The 19,695-nt window shown below is 36.5% G+C and overlaps 1 long non-coding RNA gene across 1 annotated transcript in view; it reads left to right on the top strand.

Annotated features, from left to right (window-relative positions):
- The window catches only part of LOC120297711, a 61,325-nt gene extending 42,720 nt beyond the window's left edge, over positions 1-18,605 (top strand). The window contains exon 3 of the long non-coding RNA XR_005553866.1: positions 17,473-18,605. This is a non-coding gene — a long non-coding RNA (uncharacterized LOC120297711). The remainder of the gene's footprint in view (positions 1-17,472) is intronic.
- The last annotated feature ends 1,090 nt before the right edge of the window (positions 18,606-19,695 follow it).

Genomic DNA, 19,695 nt, shown 5'->3' with positions numbered 1-19,695 from the left:
ATGTTCCAAAGATGTCACAAAAGAGAACCAAGATGAACAACTTACTGAAGTAAGATGAGTAACCCAGAGATGCAACTAAGCGCAGAAAGTTGTCAAAACACAGACTACTGCACAAGTATTTGACAGTGCAAAGGACTTAACTATAAATTTGGAATATAAATCTAATACCAACAATGCTTACTATGAATATGATTTAATTACAAGTACCGCAGTGCAACTGAAAGATGACTTGCAAGTAAATTTACAGTCTTTAAAACATCAAGTTTGGGATTGCCACTTCAAAATGGAAATGGAAATTGACTATGTTGACATATTGGTTTTAACAATCATATTGTAAATCTCTTGAAAAAAAGAAAAGTTTTTATTTAGACATTGTGAAGAAGAAAAAGATTTTATTTCTTATGAATAGAATAGAGCTGGAAGGGACCTTGAATGTCTTCTAGTCCAGCCCCCTGCTCAAGTAGAACCTATATCATCTCAAGACAGGTGATTGTCTAGTCTCTTCTTAAAAAATTCCAGTGATGGAGCCCCCACAATTTCTGGGGGTAAGCTGTTTACTGGTTGATTGTCCTCACTATCAGGAAGTTTTTCCTTAATTCCAGGTTGCATCTCTCCTTGACCAGTTTCCAATCATTGTTTCTCGTCCTTCCTTTTGGTGCTGTGGTGAACAACCTGAACCCCTCTGCCTTGTGGCAGCCCCTCAGATATTGGAACACTGCTAACATGTCTCCCCTATTTCTTCTTTTCTTTAGACTAGCCAAACCCAAGTCCCACAGCTGTTCTTCGTATGTTTTAACCTCCAGGCCTTTGATCATCTTACTTGCGCTTCTCTGAATTTTTTCCAAACTCTCAGCATCTTTTTTGTGATATGGTGACTAAAATTGGCTGCAGTATTTCAGGTGTGGTCTTACTATAGCTTTGTAAAGCAGGGCTAATATTTTCCGTGATCTTGATTCTATGCCTCTGTTTATACAACCCAGGATTGTATTAGCTTTTTTGGTTGCTGCTGCACACTGCTGGCTCATAATCAAGTGATTGTCCACTAGGACTCCAAGGTCCCTCTCACAGTTACTGTTTTTAAGCCAGGTCTCACCCAATCTGTATTTGTGCCTTTGGTTTTTCCTGCCTAAGTATAAGACTTTGCTTTTCTCCACATTGAAACTCATTTTGTTGGACAGGATCCATTGTTCAAGTTTGTCAAGATCTTTTTGGATCCTGAGTTTGTCTTCTGGGCTGTTGACTACTCCTAACAGTTTAGTGTCATCTGCAAATTTGATGAGTTCCCCCTCAATTCCCTCATCTAAGTCATTTATAAAGATATTGAAGAGTACTGGGCCTAAGATGGAACCTTGTGGTACCCCACTGCTAACTTCTCTCCATGTGAATGTAGTGCCATTGAGGACTACTCATTGAGTATGATTTGTCAGCCAGCTACAGATCCATCTTGTGATGATTTATTTATTTATTTATTTATGAGACTTCTATACCGCTTTAAGTGCAAGCACTCTCTAAGCGGTGTACACCAGTAAGCAATGTATTTATATATATTTACATTGCCCCCAACAATCTGGGTCCTCATTTTACCTACCCCGGAAGGATGGAAGGCTGAGTCAACCATGAGCCGGTAATATTTGAACCGCTGACCTGCTGAACACAGTCAGCTAAAGTGGCCTGCAGTACTGCACCCTAACTGCTGCGCCACCTCGGCTCTTGATGTTGTCTATTCCACCTTTTTCTAGCTTATCAAGGAATAAGTTGTGGTCTACTTTGTCAAATGCCTTACTGAAATCTAAGTATACTATGTCCACTGTGTTTTGCTGGTCTACTAGTTTAGTCACTTTATCGACAAATGAGATCATGTTTTGGCATGATCTGTTTTCAACAAATCCGTGCTGGCTACTAGTTATGACTTTGTTTGCTTCTAGTTGTTCACAGATCTGTTTTTTTATTATCTTTTCTAGGATCTTCCCAGGTATTGAAGTTAAACTGATTGGTCTGTAGTTTCCTGGGTCCGTTTTTTTTTCCTTTCTTGAAGATGGGAACCATATCAGTCCTTTTCCAGTTCTCAGGTACTTCCCTGGTGCTCCACGATTTATTAAAGATGTGATGCAACGGTTCTGAGATAACATATACTTTTTCAGAACTCTGGGATGTAATCTGTTGGGTCCCAGTGATTTATATTCGTCAAGGTCAGATAGGAGTTTTCTTACCATTTTCTTGCTTCTTTTAATTTTTGTTTCTAGTATGTCTTTTGCAGTGGGTGTTTTTTTGGTATGTTGGGCTATGGTTTCTTTTTGTGTGAAGACTGATGCAAAGTATGAGTTAAGCAGCTCTGCTTTCTCCCTGTTGCCTGTAATTTCCTTGCATTCTTCACTCTTTAGTGGGCCTACAGTTTCTTTAGTGGGCCTACAGTTTCCTTGACTTTTTACTTGTTGTTAATATATTGGAAGAAACTTTTTTTATTGTCCTTGATTTCTGTTGCGAGTCTTTATTCGTTCTGAGCCTTTGCTTTCCTGACTTCTTCTTTGCATATTCTAGCTGTCTGCTGTTAATTGGCCTTGGTTATGTGCCTTTCTTTCCATTTTTTGTATTTGTCCTTTTTGTCTTTCAGTTTGTTAGAGAGATCTTTATGCCGCCATGCTGGTTTCTTCTTGGATTTCTTGTTTTTCTTTCTCAGTGGTATTGTGCTGGTCTGGGCTTTTGTGATTGCATTTTTCAGGGTTTCCCATGCTTCTTGGGTTGTTTTCCCCTTTAGGAGTTTCATCCATGGGATCTTTTCTAGGTTCTCTCTGAGTTTGTTAAAGTCAGCTCTTTTGAAGTTTAAGACATTGTTTGGATTGTTTTCTATTGCTAGTGTTTGCATTATATTAAATTCAAGTATGACGTGGTCACTTTCACCCAAGGTTCCAGCAATTTCAATTCCCTCTATCACTTCTTCTCTTGTTGTAAGAATTAAGTCCAGTATAGCTTTATGTCTAGTTCCCTCCTCTACCTTTTGAGTGACAAAGTTGTCAGCTAGGTTGGTTAGGAATATGTTTGATCTCCTGCTCACTGCATAGTTTGTCTCCCATTTGATATCTAGATAGTCCCATTACTACTGTGGTGTGCTTCCTGCATACATTTGTTAACTGGTTGGCAAAGAGTTCATCTATTTCTTCTGATTGGTTGGGTGGCCTGTAATACACACCTATGGTATGTCACTTTTTTTTCTTTTATATTGACCCATATACATTCTGGAAAGATTTTGTCTTGGATCATGTGAATTTCTGCAGATATGTAGTGTTCTCTTACATATAGTGCAATTCCCCCTCCTCTTTTTGTAGACCTGTTTCTTTTGAACAATTTGTATCCATCCATCAAGCCATTCCATTCATGATTTTCGTCCCATCAGGTTTCTGTTATGCCAATATGTCACATCCTCCCTCATGTACTATTGCTTCTAGTTTGCCCTGTTTGTTACCCAAGCTTTGAACATTTGTATATAAGCATTTAAGACTTGTATGCCTGTCCATGTGTGTTTCCTGGTTGTTGTTTGAGTTTTTCTTTTTTTTCCAACACTGCCTACCTCGTTGTTTGATTTGTTTTCTTGGGATTTGTGATTGGTTTGGGTTCTAGAGATTCTAGAGGTTGGTCACCTTCTACCCTCAAGTTTTCGGTAAAAGCCCTTCTGATTAGTTGGGCCAGTCTTTTTCCAAGTACATTTTTGCCTATTTTTGTGAGGTATACCCATCTCTTGCCAAAAGTCTTTCATGTAGGAAATGCAGTCCATGATCCAGGAAACCAAAGTTTTCTTTGTGACACCAACGCTTTAGCCAGTGGTTTACAGTAGTGGCCAAAATTGTGGAAACCTTTTGGGAAAAGTGTACAGTAGAAATGCCACCTTTGGTTAAGTTTCCACCAATTTTTCTTCTAATTTCTTTATAACTGTAGCCTTGTTCACTTAATAATACTATTTTACATCACTTTCTGGGCAACCAGTTAACTCTTTGCATCATTACTTTAATTACATTTTACAAGCTCACTAAATAAAAGAACACAAAAAACCCAACCAACTTGAAAGCGATCACATGACACACTGACAAATGTCCTCCTCTCAGCTTCAATATATGACATCAATAACTGAATCCTACTGTGATCTGATTCAGAATAAGAGAATAACAGCCTTCAAATATCTGAAAAGCCGTTTCATTCAGGAAGGACAGATTGATTCTTTATTATGCCTATGAAACTATTAAGAAAGGCTAGGTATTCAGGAGCAATTTTACAATTATACAAATTGTCAGGTGGTAAAAAAGAATGCCACATGAAATAGTGACTTCTCCCAGCCAAGAGTTTTTGAACAAGCTGTCAGAGATCTTAGGTTTTTGCATTGAATAAGGGATTGGAATAGATGACATTTAAGATCTCTTCCTACTATGATTCTATATATACTTTGGAGATGAGAATGCAATGTAAAATAGTATTATTAAGTGAACAAGGCTACTGTTATAAAGAAATTAGAAGAAAAATTGGTGGAAACCTAACCAAAGGTGGCATTTCTAAGTTTTTGAAGAGGTATAAGGAGACTCAGTCACTACAAAACCACACGGTAAAGGCAGGAAAAGGTGCACAACAGCAAGTGATGATAGAAGAATTAAGAGACTGTGCCTACATGACAGAAGAAAATCATCTGGGTGTATACCCAGGCAGGACAAGAAGCAATGGGTGGAAACTAATCAAGGAGAGAAGCAACCTAGAACTACGGAGAAACTTCCTGACAGTGAGAACAATTAATCAGTGGAACAACCTGCCTCCAGAAGCAGTAAATGCTCCAACACTGGAAGTTTTTAAGAAGAGACTGGACAGCCATTTGTCCGAAATGGTGTAGGGTTTCCTGCCTGAGCAGGGAGTTGGACTAGATGACCTCCAAGGTCCCTTCCAACTTTACTATTATTATTATTATGGATCATCGCACAGTCAGCCAGATGTTCAGACTATTATTATTATTATTATTATTATTATTATTATTATTATTATTATTATTATTATTATTATTATTATTATTATTATTATTATATGGCGCAATGCAATGTGAAGTTGAGTGCAAGGACCGTTCGGCACAGACTGCAGAAATTTGGCCTAAAATCTAGAATTCCACGAAAAAGCCACTTTTATCTGCCAAACAAAGGGTGAAAAGACTAAACTGGGCTAAAACCCATGTTACCTGGACAGAGGAACAATGGGACAGTGTTATTTGGAGTGATGAAACCAAGTTCTCCCTATTTGATAGTGATGGCATAAAATTGCAAGGAGAAGAATCGGAGAAGATTTGCATCCTGATTGCATTACATGTACTGTGAAATACCCAGTCAGTGTTATGATCTGGGGTTGTATGACATCAAAAGGTGTGGGCAGAATTTGTGTGATTAATGGGAATATAAATGGCCAAAAATACATTAATGAAATACTTGAGTCCAAACTGAAGCCTTACGCATATGATCTTTTCCAAGACAATGAAGCATTTATATTTCAACAGGATTCAGCTCCATGTCATGTTGCTGCTGTGTGCAAAAAATAATTTCAAGATAATCATATTCCCCTGCTGGAAGGTTCTTGGGAATAGCCCAGACCTTAACCCAATTGAAAATCTAAGGAGCTGACTAAAGAAACTTGTTAGTCAGAAGCGACCCAGCAATAAAACCCAGTTAATAGAAGCAATCATTCAATCTTGGTTTCACACTATAACAGCTGCAGAACTAAAGGACTTGGTTCACTCCATGGGAAGATGTTGTAAGGCTGTAATTCATGCTAAAGGTTACCCAACTAAGTATTAACTGATATGGTGATAATTTTTGTATATCTCGTTTTTTCTACGTGTTTCACTTTTCTTCTTTATAACTGCTATTCTAATAACAAATCCTTCATAAAAGTTATTGCATTACATTCTTGATTAAATTATCTTTCCATTGATATATAATTTTATGGTACTACTCCAAAAAAAGTGGTGCTATTAGCCATCAAACCTCAAATGTACACTTTTCCCAAAAGATTTCCACAATTTTGGCCACTACTGTAGGCTAAACATATCCAGATTATTTAACCATTCTTCATACAGCTTTGTTTACATACCCTTTGGTATCATAGTGGACCACCTCTGAACATTTTCCATTATGACATACAAAGCATGTTAGAAGAACCAAAGAAATCAAAGAATTGTGCATTTGCAAAATGGGGATCATTTCCCATTTGTAATTTACATCTTTTTCTTATTGCTTCATCCATCTCTATTTTTAAAAGAAAAAAGTTGCTAGCATTAAAAGGATAAAATAGATACATAATTGTCAGAAAGGTTACCCACCTATAATGTTATTTGCAAAATATACTGGAATCCTTGTTAGAAGTGCATCTTCACTGTGAATGTAATAGTTTATAGTCATTGTTGAATCCAACAAGTTATAAGACACCATAAAAGCAGACCACATGACCATAACATTGTCATATAATGCATAATTGTTTGACAATGTTATGTGTCCAACATATCTAGCTAAATGAAGCATATGAGATGTGATCTAAAGGCACTGAGCTCATCATCATCCCAAAACTATAACAGAAATATCTCCCATTTTTATGACAGATCCTTAAGATGTGATTATGTACTATCAAGCTGGAGTTGACACCTAGTGATCATAGAGATAGATCTTCTCCAGGTCTATCCCCAACCATTTTTTCAAACCTTTCAACAGCACACATCACCATAATAATTAAGTCTATCCACTTTGCTACTTGTTCTTTTTTTTCTTCTTCCACCTTCCTAGCATTATGGAAAAGTGGAGCAATGAGCTAGGCCTTCACATGTATTCAAAATGTGATCATTTGAACCTGGTCATTTGGGCTTTGAGTGAGAATTTTGGAATAATTAGTTCTATAATCCATTTGGGTGCTGTCTGCCATAAAGTGTATACAAGAGTAAGAAACTAGTGCCAGATAGGTCTAAAACTGATTTTATTAGAACAGCAATAGTAATGGAATCTTGAAAAACTTAATGTACTTTCATCCTTCCTCATTTTATTTTCATGTGAATAAGGGAGGAGTCCATCTGAACCATTTCCTCAATTAAGTTTTTTACAATGGCTTGAACCATACTTGTCTGATCACTGTTTCAATGACAGATCTTACCATTGTCCTACAAACCGTTTTCTAGATCATCTACAGGAATCTTCACCAAAGTTCAAAAGCTTCAGAATTTTTTTATCTATGTCTTCAAGTCTAGTTTTTACTTCCAAAGATTATTACATGGAAAACAATTGCCTGTATAATTCTGATTGTTATGGGTATAAACAAATCATAGTATCTGCATATACTTTCCAAGCCCCTTATTGCTATCCTACCAAGGGCTAGTATGTGGCATAACAGTCAGTTGATGGTTAGTCCAAAAGGGTAGAAGCTGTCCATTACTTCAGTATCTTCATTGTCAGGTTTAAGAGTCAGGTTTAAACTTCTAGTACCTGCAGCCATTAGTCTGGCCTTAGTCCCATTTTTTTTTTCACTGTGTTTCTTGACTTTCATTACTAGAGCTTGGACTCCAATGGAGTAGTAGCATCAGTTTATCATACAGTATGTTATTAATGTTTTTTTCTCCAATTTTAAAACTGCAGTCATAATCCAATCCAGCTTTCCCTAATATAAAGCATATATTGAGCATATAAACCTCATGATGTAGCCTTTGTACTTTCCCTAGACCACAACTGAAATGATTTCAAGTTGTCTTTTTAAAGCAGCGCATTCCTTATTTTCTCACAATTTTTACTATGGGCTCAACAGAGTGTGCTTTGTCAATAATGTGGTTGATGATTTAGTCAAAAGCTAAGACCAGCCTAGTCCATTTGGGCCACTTTAGACTGCTGCACTTACCATGACATTAACTAGGGGGCAGTAGCCTTAACAGCTCTTTTCCCACTTTCTGCTGTTCTTTCCAGCTAAAGCTGCTACTTGAATATTTCTAGGTGAATTGTTAACACATTGTGTTTTAATGTCCCAAATCTAGAGGCATCAGTTGCTGTAATATAGGGCTGCACAATTACAAATTAGAATGATGATATACTCTTACTTGTTTCAGTCAGCTTCTGATCCTTTTTTAAAAGGTCATTACCAAAAAGCTCTATTGCCGAATGCACACTGATGTTATTCTTATTAATTAAAATGAAAAACTGTGTATTTATGTAGCTTGCAATCCATCTGCTGTTTCTTGACATGTTTTATATCAGGCAATAAAAATGCAGTAGCTGGTTACATCTTATGGTCCGTTCAATTACATAGGGATCCTTCTTCAGTTTAATTCACTTTTCCCTTACAAATATCATTGAATCTGATAAATTTTTATGCGGAACTCATACAAAGCTAAAATCTGGAATAACAATGAGGCAGATCCTATGCAGACTGTATCACGTTGCTCTGCAAGTAATTCTCGAGCCTGACTTATTTGCCAGTTTTAAATATCAAATTCCACAAGAGAAACTTTTAGTTTAATGACTACTGAGTCCGAACTGACCTTACACAGGTTAGTTAGTTTTATATTGACTGAATAAATTAAAATGCTTATAAAAATGCACACTTCTCCAGAAAATGATAGTAAATATTCCTTCCAAGTTACACGAGATGCAGTATTCATGTGTAAAGTTTTCATTAGATAATATGCAATCATCAGGAAGCATGGGAATACAGAAAAGGAAGTCAAAACTAAGGGAAGCCACCTGCCTGCCAATGGGATTTGCCCCAATGTTCTGTTTCTCACATGCAGCCCTGATCATTATTATTACTACTATCAAACTTCTGTTGAATGTATCCCAGTAGGAGCATATAACACCTGTTTCTGCAAAAGCACATTGGCTTCCAGTTGCACTCCAAGCCACATTCAGACTGCCTGTTACTATATATACATCCCCGTACAGCTCAATCCTAGTAAAGCCTGCCAGCATACAGAGGTTAAAAAATACAAAGGCAAGATGGTGGATAGAACACTACATACAAGCCTTTGTTTGTTTGTTTGTTTAGTGTATAGCATACAAGGTCAGGAAAATCTACAAATATTAGACACAATGCAGTCCTTATAGCATAAATTGCTAGCTCATTCTGTTCAGCACTTGCGTACCTATCCTTGGTGCACTGCAGGGGGTGAACTAGCTTACACCAACTGACTAGCAGTGCTCGGGTTACTGGCTCTTACTGGATCCTCTGCTGATCTCGCCTCACCTTGTCTCATATTGTGTTGTCTCACATCTGGCCACACATGAACACAGCAAAATTGTACTGAATTGGTACACATTTATCTACTTGCAATATTGCATGCTTTCTAACTGCTGGGTGGCAGAAGCCAGGGAGTGAGCAATGTGAGCTCACTCTGTTTTGCAGAGCCAGACTTGAACTGTGGGAGTTTAGACCACTTCTGGATAATAGTTCCAACAACATTAAGCTGCTGTTCCACCATGTGCCCCATAAAAGTCTGTATGTGACGTGTATGTGTGTGTGTGTGTGTGTGTGTGTGTTTTCTGAGGTTTTCGTGGGTATTTGTATGTAGGTCTTTGGTTATTTGGGTTTTCTCCTGCATAAAATTGAAAGTGTCTTGGTGACGTTTCGACGAAGTCCCATTTGTCATCTTCAGGCTGGTGTTTTCAGCTATGATCCCTGGGTATACTCATATTCAGAACAAATAAACGTGAACACCAGGAAATTACTATAAAAATTTTAATAAAATGCCTAGCTTTCATTGGCAACTGCTGACATCATCAGGACTAAAAATGCTAGTCAGTGGAAGAGTCCTTTTATAGGTTAACCAGGTTCTGCGCCCGGCTCCTAGATCTCGTCATCAGACCTGATTGACCAAGCTGTGTTCCAGTCGTAGTTCTTATATTAGCAGTTGTTGTTTTCCTGCATCTCTTGTCCATGCATGTGGCATTATACGTTTTCCCTTCGCTGACACAGACAAGCAAACTACCATGAATCAACTAGGGTAGGATATTGATAGTTGGACTTAGGAATTCCTTTCCAGTTAATTCAGTTTCATGCTTTTTGAAAAAGTCTTGAAATGTATTTTAATTCTTTAGCTTTCCTCCTATAGTAGCTATGCTTTAAGTCCTTGCAGAAGTTACTTATTTCAATAACAAATTTTATTGATTTTTTTTTTTAACTTTTACAACAGAATGCTCAAGACACACCGTGATGGTTAGGTGGTCAATCATCCAAAAACAAAATCATATAATAGCTCAAGTAAATACATTAAATGTTCCTTCTCTATTTCTCTCAAATGATATAACCTATTTAACATAATCCATTTCTACATTCCATATCTATAAATCCTGTTTTGAGCTTTATTAATTTACAATTACCATAGTCCAATTTAACCTTAGATAAATGCATTATCACTTCGGGTATCCCTTTTAAAATACTAATCCATATATATTCTAATTCATAATCTCATAAACCATTGATTTTATCACAGATCTCTCTTATTACTTCTAATAGCATTTAAATCTCATTCAAATAATTATCATATCTAAAAAAACACACCTATTATTACACAAAACATCATCTTAGTAACTTAACACACTCAATTAGTTGTTAAAGCTATCTGAATTTCTAAAAGCCTCTTTCATATTCTTATTCTCATTCCATTACGAAATAATTTTCATACAAATAAACATATTATTCAAGAAAATACATTCTTACTCTGTTTAACTTATATATTCTAATAGTCACAAATTTTCAACTCTAAATCTTAATCCTTAAATCAGTCCATATTTCTCAAAACCTTTTTAATCCATTACATATAATTTTAAATTTCTCTTTTTAGTCTTATTAGTCTTATTCTGGCTTTCTTCCTATGCCAAGAAGGCTTCCATAACAAAGCCTCTATTTCAGCAAATAGATCTCCCATTATTGCTTGTAATATCATTTGGGTCAGTAAAAGACCTCCCATCCTCTGTTTTTGATGCCTGGTTCCTGTCTGCTGGATAAAACACTCAATCATGTCCAATTTTATAATTAATAGTTGATTATCAAGGTTGTCATAGTTCTCCAACAATTGTAATTTCAATTCCATTTCTTTTATTGAAAATTTTTAAATTTTACAAAACAATACAGTTCCCTTCCCCAAGCCCCCCCCAAGCCCCCATACCCTCCCCCGACCCCCCCAGAGCTGAATACAGGCTTAATTAAAATTTTTCAAAAAATCTTAAAACAGATATAAACCATTAACAAGTCTAAATACATTAATTAAACCAATTTATGAAATAGTTAACAATAATACATATATAAAAAGACAAAAATACAAGAAAATACAAAAAAATAGGAAGAAAGGAAAAAGAAAAAAGAAGAAAAAAAAGAAAAAAGAAAAGGAAAGTCTATAAAATCTATAAAATATCTTAAATTTTAAATATAAGTTATTGAAAAGCTAAATAATATTTTTTATGTCCAACTTATGTTGTATAAAGTCTATCCATTCTTTCCATACCAAAAAATACTTTTCTTGCGGTTGGTGTTTTAAGAAAGCCGAAATCTTTGCCATTTCCTCCAAGTAAGAAACTTTAAAAAACCACTCTTGCAAGGTAGGCAAAGATTCCTTCTTCCAATATTGCCCTACTAACAACCTTGCCACTGTAATTAAATTTAACATCAATATAGTCTCTTTAGTATCACAATCAGAAACAATACCTAACAAAAACAATTGTGGGGTAAATTTTACCCTTCTTCTAAAAATTCTTTGGATATTCCACCATATCTTAATCCAAAAAGCTTTTATATTTTTACATGACCACCAGATATGATAATAAGTAGCATCCGAACATCCACATCTCCAACATTTAGGCTGTAAGTCAGGATACATACGAGACATTTTTTGTGGATCAAGGTGCCATCTATAAAACATTTTATAAAAATTTTCCCTTAAATTTTGGGCTTGTGTAAATTTAACATTCCTCACCCAAATAACTTCCCAAGTATCTAATAAAACCAGTTCATCAAAATTTTGTGCCCATTTGACCATACATTCTTTAACTAATTCTGCTTCTGAATCCAGTTCTACTAGATTCTCTTAATATGGGTTTGTCTTTGATCTTTTATTTGTTTTAATAAATAAATTCTCATCTTCTCTAAGCAAACCCACATTACGATCTATCTTCCACTCTCCACTATTTGTCTATAACCATGAGTAAATAATATTTTCTTGTATTAAGTCTTCCAAAGATTTTAATTGCCAATTTTTACCATCCCATCTAAGTAATTGTACATAAGAAACGCTATCCATCTTAACTCCTCTCCTTATCCCTTCCATCGCATGCCCTGGTATGGCCCATAGTGGAATTTTAAAATCACTTCTATAATATTTCCTCCAAACCCGAAGTAAAGAGATCCTTATAATATGAGATTTAAAAACCCTATCAACCTTTTTATTAAAAATTAAATAGGCATGCCATCCAAAAAATAAATCCCAACCCTCCAAGAGGAGTATTTCTACATTTGTTAAATTAACCCAATCACTTATTAAGGTTAAAAACACAGCATCATAATACAATTTCAAATTCGGTACCTTGAGTCCACCTCTCTCACGAATATCTTGTATAATTTTAAGTTTTACTCTTGGTTTTTTCCCTGCCCAGATAAATTTGTTAATACCTTTCTGCCATTCATTTAAATTAACCTCATTCTTTAAAATAGGTATCATTTGAAATAAAAAAAGAAACTTTGGCAAAACATTCATTTTAATCGCCGCAATTCTTCCCAAAAGAGATAACTGCAACTTCTCCCAATTTTCCAAATCTCTTTGTATATTGACCCACAGCCTTTCATAATTATTTTTATACAATTTTGCATTAGAAACAGATAAAATAACCCCCAAATATTTTACCTTGTTGACAACCTCAAAATCTGTCAAATTAACCAAAATCTGCTTATCCAAATTGGTCATATTCTTAGGCAATATTTTAGTCTTATTGTTATTAATTTTAAAACCCAAAACCTGTCCATACTGATGTATCAAATGTAATAACTCTATTACAGAATAAGTAGGTTGAGATAAGGTAACCACCAAGTCATCAGCAAAAGCCCTTAATTTATATTCTTTTTTATTAACTTCTATTCCTTTTATTTGCTGTGATTCTCGAATTTTAATCAGCAATATTTCCAAGGTTAAGACAAACAGCAATGGTGACAATGGACAACCCTTTCTGGTTCCCTTCTCTATTGTAAACACCTCTGACAAACCCCCATTAACTATAAGTTGTGCCGTTTGCTTTTGATAAATAACACCAAGAGCTTGTAAATTTTTTTCTCCAAAGTTCATTTTCTCAATTAATCTTAACATAAATTGCCAATTCAGCTGATCAAAAGCTTTTTCAGCATCTAAAAATATCAATCCTGCAGAAACTTGATTGTTTTTGTCTAAAAATTCTAATAAGTTAATAATTTGTCTAACATTATTCTTCATGTATCTTCCAGTTATAAAACCCGTTTGATCGGTATGTATTACATGATACAAAACCCTCATAAGCCCGTTAGCTAAAATTTTTGAAAAGATCTTGTAATCTACATTTAAAAGAGATATAGGTCTATAATTCTTTGGTAAAGTAAGATCTTGATCTTCTTTTGGAATCAAAGATATAAAAGCTCTACCTCATGACGGGGGAATCTCTGAACCCTGTAATATATTATTAAAAAGCTCACTTAAAGGTTGAATCATCTCTTGTACCAAGGTTTTGTAATAAATAGATGTCAAACCGTCCGTACCCGGTGCCTTACCTAATTTTAATTCTTTAATTACTATCTCAATTTCCTCACTAGTAATCAAACATTAATTTCTTGTTTCTGATCTTCTGTTAATTTAGGAAAGTTAGCTTCATTTAAATAATTATCTATAACTGAAACCTGTACTTTAGTACTCATATATAATTTTTGGTAATAATCTAAAAAGGATTTCTTAATCAACTCCTTCTGATATACCAATTTACCATTATAATTTATTTTATCTATAATTCTCTGTCTCTGCTTCTTTCTCAGTGGATAAGCCAACCATCTCCCTGGTTTGTTAGCATTACAAAATGTATTTTGTTTCATATACAGTAAATTAATTGCAGTTTGATCAGCCATCAACATATTAAATTGTGATTTAAGCAATTTTATAGATTCCTTAACCTTCTCATCTATAGAATTTAAAATCAAAGCTTTTTCTTTTAATTTAATCTCATCTTCCAACTCCTTCCATTTCTGCATCTGCTTCTGTCTATAAACATTATTCATTTGTATCAAAATCCCCCGCATGTAGGCTTTGCCTGCGTCCCAGACCATTGACATTGAAGTTCCCTTATGCATATTTAAAACAAAATAATCCTTTAATTGCTCCTTTAATTTTTGAACATTCTTTTCTTGTCTAAATAAATTTTCATTCATCCTCCACGATCTCCTTTCCTCTTTTTCATCAACCAATTCCATCCAAACTGGACTGTGATCCGTCAATGTCCTGGGAAAATTTTTAACATTCTTTACCCTAAAATATAAATCCGTTGTAATAAAAAAAATCAATTCTTGAAAAAGATTGATGTCTATCTGAAAAAAAAGTGAAGTCTCTCTCCTCCAAGTTATGTTCACGCCAATAATCTCGCAGCTCCCAATCCTCTTTCAAATCAAAAAAAGCTTTAGGTAGTTTAGCCTGTTTAAAGGAAATAGAGGATCCTTTTTTATCTCTTTGTGTATCTAAATCACCATTCCAGTCTCCCATTATTATAACAGATCTATAATCCAACAAAGTTAATTTTTGATGTAACAGTCTGTAAAATTGTTCCTGTTGTTGATTTGGTGCATACAGTCCCACGATAAGTACTTTCTTACCATACAAACCAACTTCAATCATAACATATCTCCCTTAAGGATCAGATTCTACCAAACAGGCTGATAAGTTTTGCTTAACATAAATAACTACTCCCCCTTTTTTCCCAGGAGCAAAAGATACAAAATGAGATCCCAGACGAGCATTAACTAAATATTTTTGATCTTTAGATATAATATGTGTTTCCTGCAAGCAAATAATATCATTATGTTGCTTTAAATAATGAAAAATTTTCTTTCTCTTTTGAGGGGAATTAAGACCATTAGCATTCCATGTCAGGAGCTTTACCAGCTCCCTTAACCAGAAGCCTGGAGAAGACTGCTTGAAGATCTGCCATTGAGGAATGTGGTGCAGAACTCTTGGGTCTTGCTCCTCCCACAGACACCGAAGCAAATTCTTGAGGAACTTCTTTAACTTCTTTCTTCTGTTGTTCCTTTTCCTTACGTCTATGTGCTGCGCTAGTCATTCTTTGCTCTTTAATCTCTGCTTGTTGCAACCACTCCGCCTGTGACTTTCCAGCATCCATCAATACTACTTCTTCAGACTGCTGTTCCACCTCTTTACCATCCAAGGTTTTCTACATCATAGGTGATGGTGAGCCTGCTCCCAGGACCGACTTGTAAAACTCATTTGCTTTAGAAACTGTATTAAGTCTATAACGCGTCCCCGCATGGCTCACAACAATACCCATCGGAATCTCCCATCTGAATGGCATCAATCTTTTTTTAAGTTCATTAGCTAAGAAAGCAAACTCTTTTCTCCTTCTTAAAATTTTGGATGGGATCTCCTTTAGAATGATGACATCTTGAGCAGCAATCTGAAACCTCTTATTGTAAAAAGCTTGTATAATTTCATTACGCAGAGATCTCTTCCCAAAGTAAATTACCACATCTCTTGGTAAATTTCTTTGCTTTGCAACCCAAGAGTTAACTCTAAATATTTTTTCAACTTCTCTGAGTATTTCCTCTTTCTCTCTATTCAAAATAGCAGCAAAGTCATTTACCACAATCTCTCTCAAGTCTTGCTGCATGTCTTCTTTCAGGCCTCTGATTCTTAAAGCATACTCCATTTCTCTGTACTGGGACATAACAATGTCATCTTGTGAAATTTCCATCTTTTTTTCCATGCCTTCAAATTTATCTTCCAAAATATCCACCTTATCTGCCACCACTTCCACTCTAGAATCCAACTTCTCAACCACAGAAGCAAGTCCTGTTAAGGCCATAACTATATCTTGCCTCAAAATAGTATTATTCTGCTCTAAAAGCTCCTTCATTTCCCCTCTGATTTGAGCTACAGCATTTCCCATTATATCTTTCATATCTTGTACCGTTATTGCTGGCAAAGGAGGAGAGGGTGATGGTGTAGCTTTAGGTTGTTGTGCCGGTAAAATCGCAGGAGAAGAAGCCACTTTAGGTACTGTAGAAGTTGCTTGCCTCTTTGAAGCCATTTTGAAAAAGAAAAAATCTTGTTTCTTCTTTCCTCCTTCTTTGAAAAAAATAAAAAATCCCTTAAAAGGGAAAAAAATAACAAAGGAGAGTTTAACAAAAAAAAAAATCTTCCCAAAACACAAATCCACCTTAAGAAAAAGTTTAAAGAAAAAAAAAACCATCTAATCCATAACGTTCCATTTCACTCACTTTTTTTCAAGAAAAAAACTTTCCAATCGCCATTTTACTTTCACTCTCCACGCAAGAAAAAATGAAGAAAAAAGAGAAAAAGAAAAAGAGATAAAGGTCAACCTTTCAAACTAAAGTCCAAATGAAATCCAATAAGAAAAATCCTTTATCCAACTCTGTCCGCTTTTAAAAATAACTCACCCGGTCCCTTTAAGCGCGGAGGATTTCAATTCCATTTCTGTTAGTTTTGCAATTGTAAATAGTTTAGTTACAATCATTTTTTGGTCACCCAAAGTTTCCATAGGTAGTATGTAAATTAATTCTTCTTCTGTTGCTTTTTGGTCTGTAGAATGATCAAGTAGAGTCTGCAGGTCAGTTTGTAAATTCACAGTAGAATTTCTGTTTATTATTTCTGTAGTTCTCTTTCTTATTTGGGAACATATTTCCTCAGAAGCTTCATAAATTTTTTCCAGTATGAGTTTACAGTTGAATTGTGAGTATGATTTCTCCATTTCAATAGTAACACAAACAAAAAACAGTTACAGTTTAATTTCTCCACAAGATGTCCTCAATAAATTATAAAAGTCTCTTCCAGACATCAAGAATGAGATTAGCAAAGTCAAAGCTATGGAGTCTCTTTTCCGGTTTCTCATAGAGTTGTTGTTTTTTTCAAACAATAAAGATTTATCCCTTTAAAAAAGTAAGTCCAAGACATAGGAAGACAGTATTCTCCAGCTTAGAAGATATAATAATTAAGTTTTATGACAAGGATTTTTCCAGGGCCCCCAAGTAACCAAAAGTAAAAATAGTCAATAAGAAGTTTTTTCCTTTGTTATAGAAAGCTCTTTTCCCCAGATAAACAAAGGCAGCTCTTTCAAAGCAGGGAAGTAATTCCAAAAGGCTTTTGACAGGAGAGTAGTTAGGCAGAAGGAGAGAGGGAAAAATCTCACCGGGATCATCCACAATGGTTTCTTAACACTTAGATGTTCTTTTGACTTTCAGCTGAAGCAGCTAAATAATTGACCATGTTACTGGTCGATCTTTCTCTCCGTCGGCACTGAGGAGCTGCCTCGGACCGCGGAAGGAGCTGCCTCCTCCCCCCACAATCAACGAGAGTCCTCCTCATCAGTAGTCACCCCTCCAGGGTGACTTTTCGACCTGATTAAGGGTCTACCGGCAGAGGAAAAGCAGGTAACAAAGAGAGAGAGCCTCTTCATGTGCTTACAGCCACTGCAACCCAAACCGGAAGTCGCAGAAGTTACTTATTGATCCAGCTATATCTTAACAGTCCCCCCTCCCTTTCTAGTTTTTTTGTTGCAGTAATTTTGCTTAGGATTTTAGATAGCTTGATGAAGTTGTTTGTTTATCCTGGATGGTTTTATTCTTAGTCTCAATTACTATTTATTAGTTCTATGGCTACCTGAAACAAGAAAAACTTTAGAGGCTAGGGGTATGTCATGTAGAACTGAGCTGAGTCAATTGGGTCTTCAGAAACAACTGCTATCTGATGGCAATTTCAAAGGACACAATTGTTCTGGACAAAATCTTATGGAAGGAAGCGATACTCTGGAATGAGAATAATAGATGTGACTCAATGGACTTTTCACAGCTTCACTCCAATTTCTTTACCTTTTGCATTTTTATTAGCCATGCATTTCAGTCCAATGTAATTGCTGCATCTATTTTCCAATAAGCAATAGTATTTTCTCCATTATCAATTGTGCATGGTTTTATGTTTATGAAACCATTTTCTAGGCTTTTAATATATCTCTTCCTATAAATCATCCTCAGAATAATTGCTTTAATTCTTTACGGTGGGAACAAATGATTGGGAGGGAAGGGATAGATTTAAAAGCGTGATAGCGTACCTGGTGTGTCATCTTGTAAGCTTCAAAATCCTGCTGCGGTTTTACTCCTGCAGAGAATATAAGATGTTTCTACTATCAAATTCTAAGAGTAATTTAAACTGACAAAGAAAAGTATCTGCATATCATACATCCATAACTGTATTGCAAACTGATCATAGAAAATGTAAACAAGAAGAGAAGATTGGAGGAAAGAGATCTTCTCAAAATGGCTGACATTAATAAATTGCAGAATTTACCATGATTTCTCTTAAAATATCATTGCTTGCATTATGCCCATCATGCATTTTGACTGCTTAATAAATTTTAAAAAATGAGCATGTTCCTCTTTCATTCTGTTGATCAGATTATCATTTTCACCATTTTTAAATGGAATATAATATTTAGAGTTGCAGACTGAGGAGACCCAAACTCAAATGTGCATTCAGCCACTGAGTTAAATGGGAGACTTAGAGCCATTACCCATTTTAGGCTAACCCAGGGATAGAAAAGTGGAGCCTTCCAGATACTGTTGGTGCCTGTCAGACCCAGCGTGAGTCCTACCTGTGTGTGGTCCAGAGTCCGGCCTTCTTACAGACGTTGAATGGTACATGCTCCTCCAAGCAATCCTGTGTAAGCTGAATCAACGGCGCCGTTACCGGGATGCTGCCGGCGCCTCCACAGTGACGAGCGGACCACGTGACCAATTAGTATGGAGAACGATAGAACAGGATATACCGGGACTATACGGGACGGACACGCTGACCTGTAGATGAACTATAACGCTGGGTCTGACAAGACGTGGTCTCTGGGAAGATGGGGCGGGACGGAGGCGCGGTTGTGCCGCTACGCTATGGAACCGATGGACGACACATGGGGAGACAGGGTGTGGTGTGGGTGGGGTTGTAATCTACGGGGGTAATTGGGATAATTGGGGCGTGCGCGGTGGGTGTGGTGATGGGTTGTATTTAGGACACTGGGACGGGGAGTTTCCCAGGGCTGACTTTGTTTTCAACATAGAGCAATAAACCCTTGTTGACTACTGCAACGTTCCTGGTGGCTTGTTTGATTCACGCACAAGCAGGACATTCTTACATTAAGTCAGCTCTCACACTCACTTCGCGGCCAGCTGGTACTGCGGAGCTATGGCCGAGGGGACACAGGGAGAGGACCCGGTTGTTGGCGAGGAGCCTACAGAGGCCGACGAGCAGCTGGAGAGCCCGGATGCCGGAGTCGGGGGGGAGGAGCAGCCAGTGGTGCGCCCGAAGGAGAGGGGACGCATCCCTGCGGCTGCGGAGCTAGGGACCAGGCAGCGCAGACCAACGTCGGCAGACGGCGAATGGTGGCTCAGTTCAGCCTCAGGCCTCCCGGAGGATGGTAG

This window comes from Crotalus tigris, unplaced genomic scaffold (assembly GCF_016545835.1).
Source record: "Crotalus tigris isolate CLP2741 ecotype Arizona unplaced genomic scaffold, ASM1654583v1 scf7180000023677.1417738, whole genome shotgun sequence".
In the NCBI taxonomy this organism is placed as follows: domain Eukaryota; kingdom Metazoa; phylum Chordata; class Lepidosauria; order Squamata; family Viperidae; genus Crotalus; species Crotalus tigris.
This window is presented reverse-complemented; position numbering and strand designations above follow the sequence as displayed.